Raw genomic sequence first — 23,024 nt, 5'->3', positions numbered from 1 at the left:
TTTGGCTATTTGGGGTCTTTTGTTGTTCCATATAAATTTTAGGATTCTTTTTTTTTTTTAAAGATTTTATATTTTTCCTTTTTCTCCCCAAAGCCCCCCAGTACATAGTTGTATATTCTTCATTGTGGGTCCTTCTAGTTGTGGCATGTGGGACACTGCCTCAGTGTGGCTTGATGAGCAGTGCCACGTCCATGCCCAGGATTCGAACCAATGAAACACTGGGCCACCTGCAGCAGAGTGCACGAACTTAACCACTTGGCCATGGGGCCAGCCCCAAATTTTAGGATTCTTTATTCTATTTCTGTGAAAAATGTCATTGGGATTCTGATTGGGATTGCATTGAATCTGTAGATTGCTTTAGGTATTATGGACATTTTCATTACACTACTTCTTCTAATCGTTGAGCATGGACTATCTTTTCATCTCTTTGTGACTTCTTCAATTTCTTTCAATAATATCTCATAGTTTTCAGAATACAGGTCTTTCACTTCCTTGGTTAAATTTATTCCTAGGTATTTTATTCATTTTGTTGCAATTATAAATGGGATTGTGTTCTTGATTACTCTTTATGCTAGTTCATTTAGTGTATTGAAATGTGACTGATTTTGGTATGTTGATTTTGCACACTGAAATTTTACTGTATTTGTTATTTATTTCTAACAGTTTTTTGGTGTATTCTTTAGGATTTTCTATATATGGAATCATGCCATCTGCAAATAGTGACAGTTTTACTTCTTCCTTTCCAACTTGGATACCTTTTGTTTCTTTTTCTTGCCTAATTGCAGTGGCTAGGACTTCCAATACTATGTTGAATAAAGTGGTGATAGTGAGCATCCTTGTCTTGTTCCAGTTTTTAGAGAAATAGCTTTCAGTTTTTCACTGTTGAGCGTGTTGTTGGCTGTGGGTTTGTCATATATGGCCTTTATTACGTTGGGGTACTTTCCTTCTACACCCATTTTATTGAGAGTTCTTATCATAAATGGATATTGAATCTTGTCAATGCTTTCTCTGCATCCATTGAGATGATCATGTGATTTTTTATTCTTCATTTTGTTAATGTAGTGTATCACATTGATTGATTTGTGGATGTTGAACCACCCCACATCCCTGGAATAAATCCCACTGATCATGGTGTATGATCCTTTTAGTGTATTTTTGTATTTAATTTGCTAATATTTTGTTGAGGACTTTTGCATCTATGTTCATCAGTGATATTGACCTATAACTTTCCTTTTTTGTGCTGTCCTTGTTTTGTTTTGGTATCTGTAACATTGGCCTTGTAAAGTAAGTTAGGAAGTGTCCCATTCTCTTCAGTTTCTTGGAATAATTTGAGAAGGATATGTGTTAAATCTTTTTGAATATTTGGTAGAATTCACCAGAGAAGCCACATGGTCCTGGACTTTTGTTTTTTGGGAGGTTTTTGATTACTGTTTCAATCTCTTTACTTGTTTGTTTATTTATTTATTTATTTTTAAAGATTTTTTATTTTTTTCCTATTTTTCCCCAGAGCCCCCCCGGTACACAGTTGCATATTCTTCGTTGTGGGTCCTTCTAGTTGTGGCATGTGGGATGCTGCCTCAGTGTGGTTTGATGAGCAGTGCCATGTCCACGCCCAGGACTCAAACCAACGAAACACCAGGCCACCTGCAGCAGAGCGCGCACACTTAACTATCGGCCACAGGGCCAGCCCCTATTTATTTATTTATTTTTGAGGAAGATTAGCCCTCAGCTAGCATCTATGCCCACCTCCCTCTATTTTATATGTGGGACACATGCCACAGTGTGGCTTGACAGGTGGTGTGTAGGTCCACCCTTGAGATCCAAACCAGCAAACCCCAGGCCGCTGAAGTGGAACATGCGAACTTAACTGCTACACCACCAGGCCGGCCCCTCAATCTCTTTACTTGTGATTGGTCTATTCAGATTCTGTATTTCTTCTTGATTTTTTTGAGAGGTTGTGTGATTCTAAGAATATATCCATTTCTTCTACATTATCCAGTTTGTTGGCGTGTAGTTTGTCGTAGTATTCTCTTATAGTCCTTTGTATTTCTGTGGTATCCGTTTTAATTTCTCCTTTTTCATGTCTGATTTTATTTATTAGAACCTTCTCTCTTTTTTTGTGAGTGAGTCTAGCTAAGAGTTTGTCAATTTTCTTTATCTTTTCAAAGAAGCTGCTCTTCGTTTTGTTGACCTTTTCTATTGTCTTTTTAGTCTGCATTTCCGTTATTTCTGCTCTGATTTTAATTTTCTTCCTTCTACTTACTTTGGGCTTCATTTGTTTTTCTTTTTCTAATTCTTTTAGGTGTTAGATTGAGATTTTTCTCTTTTTTTTCTTTCTTTTTTTTTTTTTTGAGATAGGCCTGTATTGCTATATTGTTCCCTCATAGTACTTTTGCTGTATCCCTTAGGTTTTGGTATGTTGTATTTTCATTTTCACTTGTCTCCAGGTATTTTTTTATTTCTTCTTTGATTTCTCCATTGATCCAATAGTTTCTTAGTAGCATGTTGTTTAGTCTCCACATGTTTGTGGTTTTTCTAGCTTTCTTCTTGTAGTTGATTTCTAGTTTCATACTGCTGTGGTTGGAAAAGATTCTTGATATGATTTCAACCTTCTTAAATTTATTGAGACTAGTTTTGTGTCCCAACGTATGGTCTATTTTTGAGAATGTTCAATGTGCACTTGAGAAGAACGTGTATTCTGCTGCTTTTGGATGGAATATTCTCTATATATCTAGTAAGTCCATCTGGTCTAGTGTTTCATTTAAGGTCCATGTTTTCTTGTTGACTCTCTGTCTGGATGATCTATCCATTGATGTTAGTGGGTCATTAAAGTCCCCTACTATTATTGTATTGCTGTCAATTTATCCCTTTAGGTCTGTTAACAATTGCTTTATATATTTGGGTGTTCCTATTTTAGGTGCATATATATTAAGAAATGTTTTGTCTTCTTAGTGGAATGTCCCCTTTATCATTATATAATGCCTATCTTTGTCTCTTGTTACTTTTTTTCGCTTGAAGTCTATTTTGTCTGATATAAATATGGCTATACCTGCTTTATTTTTTGGTGCCATTTGCTTGGAGTATCATCTTTCATCCCTTCACTCTGAGCCTATGTTTTTCTTTAGAGCTGAGATGTATCTCCTAGAGGCAGCATATTGTTAGGTCTTGTTTTTTAATCCATCCAGCCACTCTATGTCTTTTGATTGGTGGATTCAATCCATTTACGTTTGGGGTTATTATTGATATATGAGGGCTTAATACTGCCATTTTGTATTTTCTTCCTGGCTGTTCGATATTTCCATTGTTGTTTTTCCTTGTGGTTCTGTCTGCCATTTCAGTTTGGTAGTTTTCTATGATGTGTTTTTTAGTTTCTTTTTTAAAAATATTTTGTGACTCTGTTCTGAGTTGGGGTTTTTTTTGTGTGTGTGGTTATCATCAGATTTGTGTAAAAGTTCTCATAGATGAGATAGTCCTTTTTCTACTGATAGCATCTTATCTCCATTTGCCTTTGCAGATTCTGTCCTTTTCCTCTTCCTCTTCTATGTTTTTGTTGTCACAAATTATCGCTTTTTATATTATGAATTTGCCACCAAATTGAAGTGGTTATAGTTATTTTGATGCTCTCCTCCCTTTAGCCTTTATATTATAATTAAGTGTTTACTTACCTGTTCTGACATGGAGTTCAATTTTCTGATTCTGTCTGTCTTTTTATCACTTTGCGCAAAGCTTTGTATACCTTTGCCTTTTCGTTTCAGGTAGGAGGGCTCCTTTTAACATTTCTTGTAAGGCAGGTCTAGTGGCAGTGAACTCCCTCAGCTTTTGTTTGTCTTGGAAAGACTTTATTTCTCCATTTATAAAGGATAACTTTGCTGGATAGAGTATTCTTGGCTGACAGTTTTTATCTTTCAATATTTTGAATATATTGTTCCACGCTCTCCTAGACTGTAGAGTTTCTGCTGAGAAATCTGCTGCTAGCTTAATGGGGGTTCCTTTGTAAGTTACTTTCTTCTCTCTACCTCCCCTTAATATTCTTTCTTTGTCATTGACTTTTGACAGTTTTTTTTTAAGAATGAAGACTTTTTTTTTTTAAGATTGGTCCTGAGCAAACACCTGTTGCAAATCTTCCTTTTTTTTTTTTTTCTCCCCAAAACCCCAGTACATAGTTGTATATCCTAATTGTAAGTCATTCTAGTTCTTCTATGTGGGATGGTGTCACAGCATGGCTTGATGAGTGGTATGTAGGTCTGCACCCAGGATGCAAACCGATGGGCCCTAGGCTGCTGAAGTGGAGCACATGAACTTAACCATTTAGCCCTGACAGTTTTAATATAATGTGCCTTGGAGAAGGTCTTTTTGCTTTGAGATAAGTAGGTGCTTTATTAGCTTCATGCACTTGTATATCCAGTTCCTTCCCCTGGTTTGGAAAGTTCTCAGCTATTATTTCTTTGAATAAGCTCTCTGCTCCTTTTGCCATCTCTTCTCCTCTGGGATACTCATTATCCTTGTTTCTTTTCCTAGTTGAGTCAGATATTTATTGTAGAAGTTCTCCATTAAAAAAACCTTAATTCTCTCTTTTCTTCTACCTGAATCATTTCTAGATTTCTATCTTCGATCTCGCTAATTCTCTCTTCCATATGGTCTGCTCTATATCTAGTGCTTTCTACTTTATCTCCATCTAATTTATTGTGTATTCTTCATCTCCAGAACTTCTAGGGTTTTTTTTTTTTTTTTTTTTTTTTTTTTTAGAATTTCAATCTCTTTGGTGAAGTACTCCTTCTGTTCATTAATTTTATTCCTAAGCTCATTGAACTGTCTTTCTAGATTTCTTGTGACTCGTTGAGTTTCTTCATGTTGGCCATTTTGAATTCTCTATCAGTTAGATCACAATCTTCCATGACTTCAAGTTTGGTTTCTGGAGAGTCATAATTTTCTTTTTGTGCTACATGTTACTGTAGTTCTTCCTGGTGCTTGATGAGTTGTTCCTCTGCTGGAGCATTTGTGGTAGCAAACACTTTTCTTATTTGGGTAAGGCTTTGTTTACTTTGATTCTGAGCTGCTTCTGGTTGTATTTGAGAGCTTGCACTTTCCATCCTCCATTGCCTCTGCCAGAGGCCTTGTCAGTGCCCTCTTTGTCCTGCTTATTCCTCCAAGGTTTCTGGTGCTTTGCTGATTGTGATATTCTTGCACTTGCAGGTGCTGCTGCCTGGGTCACCTCTGCTGCTTCTGGGGTCACCTGGGTCAATTGTTCCCCTCTGTGGCAGGAGGAGGGGGAGGATGGGGTGGGAACCAGGGCCATGGATACTTCCACCACATCCAGGTTTGTTGGGTCTGCAGATGCTACAGGTGGGGGGGCTGAAGTTGTGGGTGCCTCTGCTGCTGAGGGGGACTGGTGTTGTGGTATACCTGGCTCTTTGCAGGCTCTCCATAGGCTCTTGTGTTGCTATTGTGTGCACCACCTGCACTGCTGCTCCCAGGTTATCTGGGAGTGCTGGCAACACCACTGCTGGGAGCAGTGGGTTCAAAGGTGTTGCCACCACTGCAAGGGGCCCAGGATCTTGTACATAGCTCCCACTGTTGGTAGGGCTGGTGTTGGGGGTGCCACCACTAGGGGCTGGATTGTGGGCACTGCTGTGACTCCTGAAGCTTCAGGTCACAGGTGCCACATGCCACCTGCCACTGCTGAGAGTTGGGTAGGGGCTAAGTTGTGAATGCTACTGTGCCTCCTGTAGCCTCTGGTCTTGGGTGCTGGCCCTATTCTTGGAATCTCAGGTCACAGGCACTGCTGCTGCTGCTGCTGCTGGAGGTATCAGGGTCTTGAATGCAGCCCCTGGTACTGGAAGGGCCAGTGTTTGAGGCACTGCCATTGGGAGAAGGGGAGGGGGCTGGGTCACAGGCGCTGCTGCATTTCCTGAAGCCTCAGGTGGTAGGAGCCACATGCCATTGCTGTGGGAGGGGTAGGGACTGAGGTGTAAATGCCACTGCAGCTACTGCAGCCTCTGGTCTCCAGTGCCTGTGCACTTTTTGGAACTTCAGGTCACAGGTACCGCTGCTGCCACTGGGTGTATCTGCATCTTGAAGGCAGCCCCCATTTTGAGAAGGGCTGGCATCAGAGGTGCCATCACCAGAGGAGAGAGAGGAGGCTGGGTCACAGGCATCTCATGGTTCCTGGGGTCTCCGGCTGTGGGCCTGCAGTGATTTCTTGTGCCTCTGGGAGTGTGGGTTGCCTGGATTCCTGGGGCCTTTGTTCATGCACATTTACCTCAATTCTTAGGGCCTCTGGTCTCAGGTATGGCTGCAGGTCCTGGAACCTCCAGTCTCAGGAGCTGCTGCTACTGCTCTGCTGATTCCACTGCCTGTAGGAGGTCCAGTCTACCCATCTTCAGATATATAGTTGTATGGATCTCTCAGGCCTTCTGGTGTACTGTGCAGAGAGTCCTTTGTTGGTCTATGGATATCCTACTGGTTGTAACTTAGACAGGAGAGACAAAGGGAACAACTCACTCTGCCGTGATGCCGACATCATCTCTTGTCTTTCTGATGATAGCCATTCTAACAGGTATGAGGTGACATCTCATTTTAGTTTTGATTTGAATTTTCCTGATGATTAGTGATGTTGAGCATCTTTTCATGTACGTGTTGGCCATTTGGATGCCTTCTCTGGGAAAATGTCTATTCAATTCCTCTGCCCATTTTTTAATTGGATCGTATGTTGTTTCATTATTGAGTTGTATGAGTTCTTTATACATTTTTGATATAACCCCTTATCACATATGATTGGAGAGTATTTTCTCCCATTCCATAGGTTGCCTTTACATTTTGTTGACTATTTCTTTTGCTGTGCAGAAGCTTTAAGTTTGTTGTAGTCTCACTTATTTATTTTACCCTTTGTTGCTTGGGCTTTTGGTGTCATATCAAAAAAAATTTTTGCCAAGGCCAATGTCAAGGAGCTCTTTCCCCTATGTTTTCTTCTAGTAGTTTTATGGTTTCAATTCGTATGTTGAAGTCTTTAATCCATTTCAAGTTAGTTTTTGTGAGTCGTGTAAGATAAGTGTCCAATTGCATTCTCCTACATGTGGCTATACAGTTTTCCCAACACCATTTATTGAAGAGACTGTCCATTCCTCATTGAATATTCTTGGCTCCTTTGTTAAATATTAGTTGATCTTATACACAGGGGCTTATTTCTGGGCTCTCCATTCTGTTCCATTGGTCCCTGTGCCTATTTTTAAGCCAATATCATACTTTTGATTACTATAGCTTTCTAGTGTAGTTTGAAACCAGGAAACATGATGCTTCCGTCTTTATCCTTCTTTCTCAAGATTGCTTTGGCTATTCAAGGTCTTTTTGTGGTTCCATACAAATTTTAGGATTTTTTTTCTATTTCTGTAAAACGCCATTGGAATTTTAACAGAGATTGCATTAAAGCTATAAGTGACTTTGTGTAGTTTGGACATTTTAATAATATTCATTCTTCTGATCCATGAACATGAGATATCTTTCCATTGTGTTTTCTTCAATTTCTTTGATCAAAGTCTTATAGTTTTCAGCATACAGATCTTTCTGCTTCTTGGTTAAGTTTATTCTTAAGTATTTTATTGTTTTTGATGCTATTGTGAATAGGAATATTTTCTTTATTTATTTTTCAGATATTTCATTGTTAGCTTATAGAAATGCAACTGATTTCTGTATGTTGATTTTGTATCCTGCAACTTTAGTGAATTTGTTGATTAGTTCTAAGAATTTTTTGGTTGAGTCTTTAGGATTTTCAACAAATAAGATCACATCATCTGCAAATAAGACAATTTTACTTCCTTCTTTCCATTTTTGATGTCTTTTATTTCTTTTTGTTGCCTGATGTCTCTAGCTAGGACTTTTAGTATCATGTTGAATAAGAGTGGTGAACGTGGGCATCCTTGTCTTATTTCTGATCTTAGAGAGAGAACTTTCAACCTTTCACCATTGAGTATGACGTTTACTGTGAGCTTGTTGTATAAGGCCTTTTTCTGTGTTGAGTATGTTCCTTTTTTCTTATTTTTTTTCTTTTTTTGAGGAAGATTAGCCCTGAGCTAACTACTGCCAATCCTCCTCCTTTTGCTGAGGAAGCCTGGCCCTGAGCTAACATCCATGCCCATCTTCCTCTATTTTATATGTGGGACACCTACCACAGCATAGCTTTTGCCAAGTGGTGCCATGTCCGCACCCAGGATCCGAACTGGCGAACCCCAGGCCACCGAAAACTGGAACGTGCAAACTTAACTGCTGTGCCACTGGGCCGGCCCCAAGTGTGCTCCTTCTATACCCAATTTTTTGAGAGTTTTTATCATGAAAGCCTGTTGTATATTGTCAAATGTTTTTTTCAGCATGTATTGAGACAATAATATAATTTTTATTTTTCATTCTATTAAGGTGGACTATCACGTTTATTGATTTGTGTCAACTACTTTTCCACTTTTCGTTTGTATGAATTTGACTACAGTAGATATGATTTGTTTTAGTAATTGACTATGATGTTGCTTCCAATGTGCTCTCCTCTTCTAGAAATTCTTCTCAGAGGGACTAATAGTCTTAAATAAGTTTATTTCCTTTTATTTTTACTTCAGTCAAACACAATTTAATTAACTCACTGCTGGTAAATGCTTTCTTTGCTCAGCTAACAAATGAGCCATTCAGAAACTTACCTTGGTTTCAGCCTCATTTTCAGTTTTTATTTTTGTGAAGAAATTCCACTGTGATGAGCTATTCCGTTTTACATTTTCTAATTTTTCTGAGCATTTTTTTCAAGTGGGTTGGGAATATTACATTGAGTGCTTAGTCTGGTAATTTCAATGTATTCGGTATTCTTTTAGCACAGTTATGGTGTCATTGCATAATAAACACAATGTTTTGCCATTTATTTCAATAACACAATAACCCACGCTTAAAAGCACAATGCTTGAAGCCCATTTTTCTCTTCTTTTCTTATTCTGACGTGATAGGTATGCAGTGCTAGCAAAAACAAAAACAAAACAAGTTGTGATATGTTGATATGCATGGCACTTGAAACACTGTTGAGTTATAACTGCATCATTGCAATTTGTAGTGTGCCAACCAGCAGTGCAAAGTGATGAGAGCACCACTTTCTCATGCAACTACTCAACTCTGCTGTCGTGGTGTGAAGAGAGCCGTAGACAGCAAGTCAATCCATAAATGAATGAATGTGGCTGTGTTCCAATAAGACTACACATATTTAAATGTAAAATTTCATAAGTTTTGACCTATGTATACACTTGTGAAACCATGACCACAATCAAGATAAGGAACACATCCATGACTCCCAAAAGTTTCCTCATGCCTCTTTGAAATCTCTTTCTCTTACCATTTTCTGCCTCCCCCTCACCCCTACCACCCCACTGATCTGCTTTTTGTAATTATAGACTAATTTACGTTTGCTAGGATTTTACATAAATGGAATAATATAGTATATACTCGATTTTCTCTGGTTTCTTTCACTCAGCACAATTATTGTGAGATTCATCTATGTTGTGTGTATCAACAGTTTCTTTTTATTGCTGCTTAATGCTTATTCATTTGTATAGAAATCCCACAGTTTGTTTATTAATTCACCTATTGATGGACATTGGGTTGTTTCCAGATTTTGCCTGTTACAAAGAAAACTTCTATAAACGTTCATGCACGAGTTTTTGTGTGAACGTGTTTCATTTCTATGGGATAATTATCTGCTAGTGTAATTGTTGGATTCCATATTTAGTTTTATAAGTAACTGCCAAATTGTTTTCCAGACTGGATGTACCAACTTACATTGTCACCAGCAATGTATGAGAGACCAAGTTTCTCTGCATCCTTGCTAGTATTTGACGTTACCAATATTTTACAAAAATGTTAGACACTCTGATAGATTTGTAGTGATATCTCATTGTGGTTTTAATTTGTATTACGTTGATGGATAATGACTTTTAACATTTTTTAATATGTTTATTTCTATCTGTATATCTTCTGTGGTAGTTGTTCATGTTTTTGACCGTTTTATAATTATATAATATATAATTTATAATTATATGTTGGGTTTTGGTGCACTTGATATATTTTCAATATGACATTGTCAGATATATATGTTTTCAGATATTTTCTCCCATTCTACAATTTGTCTCTTTATTCTTTTAACAAGGTATTTTGTACAGCAAAATTTTTAATTTGATGAAGTGTGATTTATCAATTTTCCTTTTATGCTTGTGCTTTTGGTGTCCTAGGTACCTAAGATTTTATGCTATGTTCTTTTCTAGAAGTTTATAGTTTTATGTTTTACATTTATGTCCATGGTTGATTTTGAGTTAATTTTTGCATACAGTGTGCAGTTCAGATTGAGGTTCACTTTTCACTGATGGACGTCCAGTTGCTCCAGCACCATTTATTGAAAGGGCCAGTTCTCTTCCACTGAATTACTTTTGCTCTTTTGTCAAAAATCAATTGGGTAGGATGTTACACAAAATGGTGCAGTAGGAAGGTGTAGGGGTCAGTCTCTCAACAAAGCAAGCATTCAGTTGGAAAGAGAGATTGGAATAAACGAATTCAGAGCTCTGAAATCAGATCCAATGCTTACAACAACCAGGGGAGTGCTGGCTAAGAGAGAGACTGAGATTATTGGGTAAGAGAGCAGCCTGTGTTTCTGAAGCAGCTGGCTGGTGCCAGGGTGGGCCGTGGAGAGCTTGTACTGCAGAAATGTGAGGTTGTGCACTTTGGTGGGTCTGGCAGTATCCTGTGAGTTAGTGCAGGCTCTTACCTTGGTTTTGACCTTCTCAGCAGCTTTCCCAGTGGCATCTCTCTGAAGATTTAAAGAGCCAGTGCACTTTTACCCTCCTCTTTTTGGAGGCAGATGTTTAAGATTTTCTTTGTTAGATCATCAGCTGACCACAGAGATAACAGACCAGAAACCTCAGTGATCACACACAATAAGGAATACACACTTTGCAAATAGTTTTTGAAAAGTCACAAAAGGATAGCTCTAGACCTCAACAAGTAGAAATAATAAATACTCGAGGAGTAGGAGATTCAGACTTCCAGAGTCACCAAATAATACTCAAAAGGTCCAGTTCTCAACAAAAATTACAAAGCATATAAAGAAACAGGAAAGTATGGTTCATTTACAGGGGAAAAAAAAGAGAATGCAACAGAAATCAATCCTGAGGAAGTCCAGCCATTGGAACTGTTAGCCAAAGGCATTAAATCAACTTGTCTCCAATATGCACAATGAGCTAGAGGAAACCACGGACAGAGAACTAAAGAAAATCAGGAAAACAATGTATGAACATAATAAGAATATCAATAAAGAGAGAGAAATTACAAAAAGGAGCCAAACAGAAATTCTGGAGTTTCAAAGTATAATGACTCAAATGAAGAGTTCAGTGGCCACACAAGGCTACACAGGGACGCACCAAGCAGAGATAAGCAGTCAGAAAGAGAGAGAGGGCCTGTGGGGGGGAACCTTTATTGTGTTTTTTGCAGGAAGGAAGGGAAAAAGCAAGATAAACAAGCTAAGCAGGTTTGGGATTGGATAATTTGAATAATTTCGGTGGGCTATGGGCTATAGGGGTAGTCCATAGTTATCCAGTACCTGGCCTTGGGGTGATTAGGGAAGGGGGACAGTGTCCTGAGCTGGTGACTGTGGGGAGCCCAGTAAAAGGAAGTGGGTAGGCGTATGGACTGGGATTGGTTGGTTTGCATATCAAAAGAGTGTGCACAGGCGAGTTGTTTACTTTCTCTCTGAATTAGCTAAGGGCCCTGATGCCAGAACTTCAAGAATATAGAAAGTGAAAAAATATAATCAGTACACTATAAGATTTAACAGGCAAAGCATGAAACAATTGTTATAAATCTATGTTAAAAAGCACACGATGTGTACAAAGGTAATCTGAACGATAACATTATAAAGGGGGAAGAGATGTAGAAGGGCAGAGTGTTTGTGTACTACTGAAAGTAAGTTATTATTAAAACTGGGTTGTTATAATGTCAAGATGTTGATTGCCATTTCCAAGGCAACCACTAAGAAAAAACTAAAAAGTATACAGAGGAGGAAATAAGAGAACCAAAATGGTATACTACAAGAATCAACTAAATACAAAAAGAGGCAGTAATGGAGGAAATGACGAACAAAAAAATATATATGTATAACACACAGAGAAAACAAATAATTAAATGGCAGAAGTAAATCCTTCCTTATGAGTAATTACTTTAAACATAAATGAATTAAACTCTCTTATTAAAAGACAAATATTGTCAAATTGGATTAAAGAAAAACATGATCCATCTATATTCTGTCTAGGAGAGATTCACTTTAGACATAAAGACTCAAAGAAGTTGACACTAGGAGGATTGAAAAGATCTCTGGTGGAAATTACAACCAACAGAGAGTTGGGGTGACGCTATCATTGTCAGACAAAATAGACTTGAAGTGAAAAAAGTTGCAAGAGACAAAGAGGGACATTATATATTGAGAAAAGATTCAATTTACCAAAAAGATATAAAAATTGTAAATATATACACACATAACAACAGAGCCCCAACATATATGAAGCAAAAATTGACAGAGCTGAAGGGAGAAATAGACAGTTCTACAACAATAGTTGGAGATTTAAACACTTCACTTTCAATAATGGATAGAATAAGATCAATAAAGAAATAGAGAATTCAAACAACACCAAACCAATTAAACCTAACAGACGTATTGAACATTTCACAATACAATTCTTCAATACAATTCTTCTCAAATGCATGTGGAACGTTCTATAGTATAGACCATATGTTAGGACACAAAACAAGTCTTAATACATTTAAAAAAGAATGAAGTCATACAAAGTATCTTTCTGATCACAAGGAAATGAAGCTACAAATCACTAAGAGAAGGAAAACTAGAAAATTCACAAATATGTAGAAGTCAAACCTATGTTTTGTATAGAGACACTCTTAAGAGACAACCTATGTATTATAGAAGAAATCATAAGGGAAATTAGAAAATACCTTGAGATGAATCATAATGGAAACACAGCATAACAAAACTTATGGGATTTAGCAAAAGCAGTACTAGCAAGGAAATTTATACCTGTACCACATATGCTAAAAAAGAAGAAATATCTAAAATCAATAACCTATTGTATACTTGAAGGAATTAGAAAAAGAGAAAATGAAACCCAAAGCCCATAGAAGGAAGGAAACAAGAAAGATTAGAGAGGAGATAAAATAGAGAATGGAAAAATAAGGAATCAACACAACCAAAAGTTGGTTCTTCAAAAAGATCAACAAAAGTGGCAAACCTTTAACTATCTTGGCTAAGAAAAGGGAGAATATTCCAATTACTTAAATCAGAAATGAAAGTCTGGATATTACCACTGATTTTACAGAAACAAAAAGGGTTATAACAGAACACCATGACTAAGAGTATGCCAATGAACTGGATAACCTAGATGATATGGACAGGTTCCTAGAAACACATAGAATGCCAAAACTGAATTGAAGAAATGGGAAATTGGAAGAGAGGTATAACAAGTAAGGTGGTTGAAGCAGTAATCAAAACCTCTTAACAAAGAAAAGCCAAGGACCAGATGACTTCTACCATCTTGTAGAATCTACAAAATATTTAAAGAAGAATTAAGACCAATCCTACTTAAACTGTTCCAAAAGAAATTGAAGAGGAGAGAAAACTTCCTAACTCATTCTGTGAGGCCAGTATTACCCTGATATCAAAGCTAGACAAAATACTACTGGCATACCTTAGCGATATTGAGGATTTGGCTCCAGATCATGGCAATAAAGTGAATATTGTAATAAAGTGAGTCACATGAATTTTTTGGTTTTCCAGTGCATATAAAAGTTATGTTTACACTATACTGTAATCTATTATGTATTTGGTAGCATTATGCCTAAAAAATGTACATACCTTAATTAAAGAATACTTTATTACTAAAAAATGCCAACCATCATCTGAGCCTTCAGCGAGTTGTAATCTTTTTGCTGGTGGAGGGTCTTGTGAAAAAAAAAACACCAACATCTGTGAAGTGCATTAAAGCTAAGTGCCATAAAACAAGGTATGTCTGTACAAAAAAAAAGAAAACTATAGGCCTATCTCTCATGAATATTGATGCAAAAATCCTCAACAAAATACTAGTAAACCATGACCAAAATGTTTAATCCCAGGAATGCAAGGGTGGTTTAAAATGTGAAAATCAACCAAGGTAATAAATTCCATTAATAGAATGAAGGAAAAAAACTTACATGATTTTCTCAATCGATGCAGAAAAAGGCATTTACAAAACCCAATACCTTTTCATGATAAAAACGCTCAATAAAGTAAAAATTGAAGGGAACTTTCTCAACATGATAAAGATCACATGTGAAAAGTCCACAGCTAACATCAAATTCAATGTTGAAAAACTTATCCATTAAGTCTTGAAAGCTTATCCATTAAGATCAGAAACTTGACAAGGATGCTCACTATTACCACTTCTATTCAACATAATACTGAAAGTTCTAGCCACAGCAATTAGGCAAGAAAAAGAAATAAAAGGCACCCAACTGGAAAGGAAGAAGTGAAATTATGTCTGTTCACAGATGATTTGATCTTATATATAGAAAACCTTAAAGAATCCACGCAAAAACTGTTGAGCTAATAAATGAATTTAGCAAAGTTTCAGGATACAAAATCAACACTCAAAATTCGGTTGTATTTCTATACACTACCAATGAATGATCTGAAAAGGAAATTAAGAAAATTCCACTAAAAGTAGCATTAAAAAGAATAAACTCTTAGGAATAAATTTAGCCAAGGAGGTGAAAATTTGTACGCTTAAAACTATAAAACATTGTTGAAAGAAATGGAAGAAAACAAATACAAACGGAAAGGCATCCTGTGTCATGGATTGCAAGACTTAATACTGTTAAGATGACAATAACATACAAAGTTATCTACAGTTCCAATGCAATCCCTATCAAAATCCCAATGGGCTTTTTTTTTTTTTCAGAAGTAGAAAACCCTTACTTAAATTCATGTGGAATCTCAAGGGACCCTGAATAACCAAAACAATCTTGAAAAGGAAGAAGAAAGTTGGAAGACTAGCACTTCCTGATTTCAAAAATCATTATAAACCTACAGTTATCAAAACAGTGTGGTTCTGGCATAAAGACAGACATATGGGCCAGTGGAATAAAGTAGAGATCTCAGAAATAAACTATTGCATATATGGTCAATTGATTTCAAGAAGAGTGCTAAGATCATTCCTTGGGAAAGGGCAATCTTTTCAACATGTGGTGCTGGGAAAAGTGGATATCCACATGGAAAAGAATGAAATTGGACCCTTACCTTACACTCCATGTAAGAATTAACTCAAAATGCTCAAAGACCTAAACATAAGAATTAAAACTATAAAGTTCTTAGAATAAAAATAGGGGAAAATCTTCATGGAACTGGATTTAGCAATATTTTCTTGGATATGATACCAGAATCACAGGCAACAAGAGAAAAAAATAGATAAATTGGACTTCATCAAAATTAAAAAGTATTGTGCATCAAAGGGCAGTCAAGAAAGTGAAAAGACAACCCATAGAATGAGAGAAAATATTTGTAAGTCATATATCTGATAAGGGATTAATATCCAGAATACATAAAGAACTCCTATAAGTAACAACAACAACAACTAAAACCCCAATTAAAAAATGAGCAAAGGACTTGAATAGACCTTTCTCCAAAGAAGATATACAAATGGCCAATAAGTACATGAAAAGGTGATCAACATCATCAGTCATTAGGAAAATGCAAACTCAAACCACAATGAGATACCACTTTATACCCATTAGTATGGCTATTATAGGGGGTAAAAAAAGAGAAAACAACAAGAGTTGTTGAAGATGTGGAGAAAGTGGAACATCTGTGCATTCCTGGTAGGAACGTAAAATGGTGCAGCCACTGCTAAAAAGTTTGGCAGTTTCTGAAAAAGCTAAACATAGAAATACCATATGACACACAAATTCCACTAATAGGTTTATACCCAGAAAGGTTGAAAACAAGGACTCGTACAGATGTTCATATGCCAATGTTTATAGCAGCATTATTTATAATAGCCAAAAGGTGAAAGCAATCCAAATGTCCTTTGATAGATAAATGAACAAAATGTGCTATATACATACAATGGAATATTATTTAGCCATAAGAAGGAATGAAGTTATAATATCTGCTATGACATATATGAACCTTGAAAACATGCTAAGTGAAATAAGCCGGACACAAAAGGAAAAGTATTGTATTATTCGACTTACACGGGGTATTTAGAATGGGCGAATTCATTGAAACAGAAAATAGAATAGAGGTTGCTAGGGGCCATGGGCAAGGGGGATGGGCAGTTATTGCTTAATGGTTACAAAGTTTCTGTTTTGGGTGATGAGAAAGTTTTTGAAATAGTGGTGCTGTTTACACAATATTGTGAATGTACTTAATGTCACTGAATTGCACACCTAAAAAGTGGTTAAAATGGTAAACTTCATGTTACATATATTTTCCCACAATTTTAGTTACTTTTTCACAATTACTACTTTTTGTTCAAGCCAGAGCCTAGTCACTTAGGCCTCATCCCTTCCTTGGGTCTTCATTTTTCCTATGGAGTCTCTCATGGACATGTAAAAATCTGTATGCTTTTCTCTTGTTAATCTGTTTTATATCAGTTTAATTCTCAGGCCTAGATGGAGACCCTAAGAAGGTAGAGGTAGAGTTTCGCGCCCCCCACCCCCATGCAATTGAGGCCCCTCAGCTCACTCACTGTGTGACCTGCACCACATCTTTCTGTCTTCCCAGGCTTCATTCCTGAGTCTGTAAAAATGCAGACTACGGGCTTGGTGTGGAAACTGAAAGGATCAATACTCAGAAGGTACTAAGAACAGCAGTTAACACTTGACTCCAGAAGTTCCTGCTATTACCATCATTATGAAAAAGAAAAAGTACAAAATCTACTACCTGAAAAAGGCCTCAGGCCCAGGAAATTTTGCAGGGATGTTCACCCCAACTTTCAAGAAGCAATGAATTCCCATGTCATAGAAATGGTTCCAGAGCACACAAAAATCTAGAATGCTCTTCAACTCATTTGCCTTTGCCAGCACTGCCCCAGTGCACAGTTGATGAGATAGACCCCACAATAAGAACCAAAGGCCAGGTTGGCTTATGAGTATAGGAGCAAAATAAGATAAAAGCAAACAATATCATCACGTATTAAAAAAATAATAGATTGTGACTTGGTAAAATTTTCCTAGAAGTACAAGGATGGTTGATTGTGAATAATCTTGTCAATGTGCTGAATTAAAATCTTAATCGATGCTGAAAAGTATTTGATATAATTCAACACAAATTTTTAATTAAAAAATCTTGGCAAGCTTGGAATGAAAGAAAATATACTAAAATACATGGAATTTTTATAAGAAATCTACGTCAACTGTGTGACTAAATGGTAAAACATTAGAACCATTTCATATAAAGATAGAAACAAGATTAGGATGCCTGCTGTTATTCTTACTAAATCATATTGTACCAGGAGAGTTAGCCAAGAAACTGAAAGAAAAATATAAAATGTCCTATTAAATTATTAAGAAACAATTCAAATTTCACATAGATAATCCAAGTATGTAAAATGATGGATTATTACACCAAAAAAAGTTCAGTAAGATAGCCAAAATATCAACATTAGAAAACTCAATACCTTTCTTCTACCCCAATAATAATATCTTGGATTATGTAATAGAAATAAAAGTCCATTTATAATAAATAAGATAAACCCAAAGATGTATAAGTCCTGTATGATATACCATGTTTATGAACAGGAAGGGTTACCCTAAAGGTCTTAAATTTCCCCAACTAATAACTAAATTAATTTTAATATAATCAAATTTAGGTGCGATTTTAAAAATAGAACTTGGCAAGCGGATTCTAGAGCTCATCTAGAAAAGAAAAGGCATGAAAATTCCCAAGCAATTTTTGAAAGATGACAATAACGTAAGACTTGACCAGCCAGATAGCAAATAAAGCTATAAAACTATAGTAATTCAAAATTGATTCTGGATCAGAAATAAAGTCTGGGAATACTCACACATTTATATGGAAATTTTGTATGTGGTCAAGGTAACATTTAATGTTAATAAGAGAGGATGGACAAATATTGTTTTTTCAATTGGAAATCCAATTAGGCTATCATTGCCTACAATATAAAAATCAATAAATGGATTTGAAAATATTTTCTCCAAGTTGGTGGGTTGTCTTTTTGTTTTGATCCTAGTTTCCTTTGCCTTGCAGAAGCTCTTTAGTCTGATGAAGTTCCACTTGTTAATTTTTTCTTTTGTTTTCCTTGTCTGAGAAGACATGGTATTTGAAAAGATCCTTTTAACTGCGATGTCAAAGAGCGTACTAGCTGTATTTGCAAATCGTGTATCCGACAAGGGGTTAATCTCCATAATATATAAAGAACTCACACAACTGAACAACAAAAAGCAAACAGCCCAATCAAAAAATGGGCAGAGGATATGAGCAGACATTTTTCCAAAGAAGATATACAGATGGCCAATAAACACATGAAAAGATGTTCAACATCACTAATCATCAGGGGAATGCAAATCAAAACCACACTAAGATACCACTTTACACCTGTTAAAATGGCTATGATAACCAAGACAAAAAATAACAAATGTTGGAGAAGGTGTGGAAAAAAGGGAACCCTCATACACTGCTGGTGGGAACGCAAACCGGTGCAACCACTATGGAAAACAGTATGGAGATTCCTCAAAAAACTAAAAATAGAACTACCATATGACCCAGCTATCTCGCTACTGGGTATCTACCCAACTTGAAATCAACAATCCAAAGTAACATATGCTCCCCTATGTTCACTGCAGCACTATTCACAATGGCCAAGACATGGAAACAATCCAAGTGCCCATTGACTGATGATTGGATAAAGAACATGTGGTGTATATATACAATGGAATACTACTCAGCCATGAAAAAAGACAAAATCATTCCATTTGCAAGAACATGGATGGACCTGGAGGGTATTATGTTAAGCGAAGTAAGCCAGACTGAGAAAGACAGACACCATATGATTTCACTCATATGTAGAAGATAAACAAACACATGGACAGTGGTTACCAGGGGAAGGGAGCTGGGGGCTGGGTACAGGGGGTGAAGGGGGGCACTTATATGGTGATGGACAAGGAATAATGTACAACTGAAATTTCACAATGATGTAAACTATTATGAACTCAGTTTAAAAAAGATAGATATAGTCTTGATGGATTAAAACAACTAATCATAAGGTCACTTATAAAACATTGAAAAGAAATATGGGAAAGTGATTTTAAGTTTTCCAAAATAAAACATAAAACTTAGAATGCACAAAGGTGAATCTTGATAAATTTGACTTTGTAAGAGTTAAAAATATCTCTATGAAAATACGGCATAAACAATGTTAAAATACATTGGAAAACATTTGCAACACATTTAACAGAAAAAGGATTAATCTCCATGGCATAAAAAGAACCCTTATAAATCCATTATAAAAAGACAAACAACCATGGAAAAATGGGCAAAGGATATCACAAACCCTGTAGAAAAGAAAAAAAAAGACTAGTAAAGATTTGAAAAAGATGCCTATCTTAGTCAGCTCAGGCTGCTGTAACAAAATGCCATAGACTGGGGGCTTAAACAACAGAAATTAATTTTCTCACAGTCTGGAGTCTGGAAGCCTGAGATCAGAGTGCCAGCTTAGTTGGGTTCTTCTGAGGGCTCTCTTCTTGGCTTGCAGATGCCATCTTCTTACTATGTCCTCACATGCTAAAGAGAAAAGGAGCAAGCCCTCAAGTGTCTCTTCTAATAAGGGCACTAATCCCAATATGAGGACCCTACCCTCATGACCTCATCCAACTCTAATTACCTCCTAACAGCCCTATCTCCAAATACAGTCACACTGTGGGTTAGGGTTTCAACACAGAAATTTTGGAGAACACAATTCAGTCCACAGCAATGCTCAAACTTGCTACTGATCAGAGAAATGCAAATTAATGCAACAAGGAGCTCTCATTTCTCACCCATCAAATTGGCAAAAATTCAAAGGGTTGATGATATCATGTGCTGACAAGAAGACAGAATGATGCTTTCAAATACTGGGGTTGGAGTGGGACTCGGTGAAACCTTTACAGAAGTTATCATGGTATTAGCCATCAAAGTTACAGAGCCATTAATGCTTCAACACTGAAATTCTACTTCTTGGCTCCATTCTAGCATAATACCTACTCACGTGCACGGGGAAGCATGCTCATGGATGCCTTTTGTAGGATGGCTTGGAGCAGCCAAAAGTTAGGAATAACCTAAATATCCATCTACAGGAGGATCTTGATAGTAAATTTTGCAAGCCCTGACACAGCCCACCAGGCAATTATTAAAAAGAGGGAGAGAAAGTAAGGATAGAAGTTATCTTTTGTGGGAAAGTGACTGGGAGAGGGCACAGGAGTCTTCTGGCCTTGCCTTATTTCAGGTACAGTTTACATGAGTGTGCTATTGGTGAAAATTCATTGACATACACATATGATTTGTGCATTTTTATGCACTTCAATAAAAATATTTTTAAATAAGAGACCCAGTGTACTCTTGATTTAAATGAGACTCAGATTCTCAAACTCTTCATTTAAATAAGAAATCTTGCTCTATTATGGGTTCTTGGGGAGTATTTCTTGGGTGGGGGGAGTATTGTTTTCTCTCTTTTTAATCCACATACCTGTGGGAAAAGAGAAAAATGCTAATAATATGCTTCTGATTTAACAAAGAAAATTCAAAAGCAAGTCTTTCTTCCAGAAAAGAATGTCAGTTCAAGTATTGTTACGACAGTAACACGAGTAAGATGATTCATCAGAATTGAAGACTGTAAGAGGTTAAGAATGACAATCACAGGACATGGCAATAACGTCAAAGTCTGAGTGTCTTAAAGCTTGTTAAGTTTGCTGGAGTTAGAAATACAATTTGCAAGACCAATTCATAGTGTGAAACAGAATCTGCTCTCCTGCAGCCGCTTGTTCTGTTGAGATTCTCTCTGTTATGATACTCAGATCTCTTTCACCAGGAGAAAGACAGGCTCGCAGGTTCATGCCAAGTGCTGGAATTCCATGAGCTATCATTGAGGGAGAAAAGGCAGGAATGAGAACCTAGGAATTTACCCTATGGACCAGAAGAGGACACAGGCAGATAATTCACAAGTGGGATACAGGGCATTTGGTGTTGAAGATCTTCAGCACTAACAGGAAAATATCTTCAAGACCTAGTGGTAAGCAGAAAAGTGTGATATCAATGTGTGTGGATGTATATGCACAGGGAAATGCACATAAAGGTAACTAGAAAGACTTACCACAAAATATTGACAGCAATTACCTTTGAGAGGGGAAAATGGTACTAGGACCAACTGTAAAGTGAGCTCCTCTTCTCCCACATACTCTTTGTATTACTTGATTCTTTATGAGAATGTATTTGTGTGAAAGTGGTGCAAATAAAGAAACCCAAGTAAATAAATAAACAGGTTTAAAATCCAAGGGAAAAAGAGAATTAAAAAATTACCTGGCCTATTTGACTGTGGGGAAATTCTGTGGAGAGCAGTTACAGAGTTCTTTTGGATAACAATTAATGAAGGGACACATAGATAACTGAGAAAATAAAACAAACAAAAGAGGAAGAAGGAAGAGGAAGATGAGGAGGAGCAGGAGGAGGAGGGAGAGGAGGGGTGAAGAATGGAGGAGCAGGAGGAGGAGAAGAAGGGAGAGTAAAAAGAAAAGGGAGGAAAAAAATTTGAAGGAGTGCAGGAAGAAGGGTTGCTTGGCTGTTGAGTTCAAAAATCAGTTCAGAAAGAGTATGTAATCATCATAAATTCCTGGGCGCAGTAATGGAGCATGCTTACCCAGGCATAATGAATTGTAGATCCTGGACATTGAGTGAAAAATTGCCATCTCATTCTGTGGGAGGTAGTGGGGAGAGAGAAGAGTGTTAAATCTGTGTTTCATTATAGTAATTCAACTGATGATGTTTCAAAACACAAGAATATAGTTTTTTTGTTTTATTTTATATTAACATAATGGTAAATGCCAGATGAATGCCTGAGAGTGTGATACAGGGTGGGGGGAGTCTGGGAGTGGAGGTAGAGAAGACTGGTTGGCTTTGCAAGTCTTGTAGCACAATGTGACTTTTTTGAATCTTTGTGCTGATGTGGACCATCCTGACTCCACATGGCTTTGCAGCTGAATGGGACAAGCCCAGCTTGGTCTGGCCTGAGGAGGGACAGGGATGGCTGACCCTCTAGACCTGCTAACACAGCAAACAACAAGGCATAATCTTCTCTCCAGACACACCCATAATATGAAACGTTGTCCCACAAACACATGTACTCTGTGAAGATACCTGGGACCATGGAGGAGACAGACACAGTAAGACAACAGCTAAGATTAAGGTTAATCATGGACTAGTGCCTTCGTCCTATAAACCTCCCAACAAGGTGAGTCTTTCTGTTGGGTATGAATTTCAAGCTGTAACCCCAGATGTCTAACAAATGCAACTCTGTTTTCCTCCATCTTCACTGGTTAGGGTGGATTGAGTTGTGGAAATAGATAGGCTAGACATGTCATGGCACAACACAATAGTTTAGTTTCTGCTCAACCATGGGAGGCAGTTGGGGAAAGGGTGACTGTTCCTAGAATGACTCAGGGACCACAGCTGATGGGAACTCTTTCATCTCTATACCATGTGGCCCTCCAATCACCATGGGTATCACTTGCCAGTGAGCTAGGGGAGGAAGGGTATAGTGGACTGCTCGTGGGAGGTGCTTAAGGTCCAGGGTTGTTTGCGGCACTCATCACTTCTGATCACGTTCCACAGAGCCAAAGACAGTCTCATGGCCACACAGGGGAACCTAGGAAATGTGGTTGAGTAGTGCTCCCAGGAAGAAAAGGAGATGAGCTTTGGTAAAGTGTTA

The sequence above is a fragment of the Equus caballus genome, chromosome 10 (genome assembly GCF_041296265.1).
Source record: "Equus caballus isolate H_3958 breed thoroughbred chromosome 10, TB-T2T, whole genome shotgun sequence".
Lineage (NCBI taxonomy): Eukaryota > Metazoa > Chordata > Mammalia > Perissodactyla > Equidae > Equus > Equus caballus.
This window is presented reverse-complemented; position numbering follows the sequence as displayed.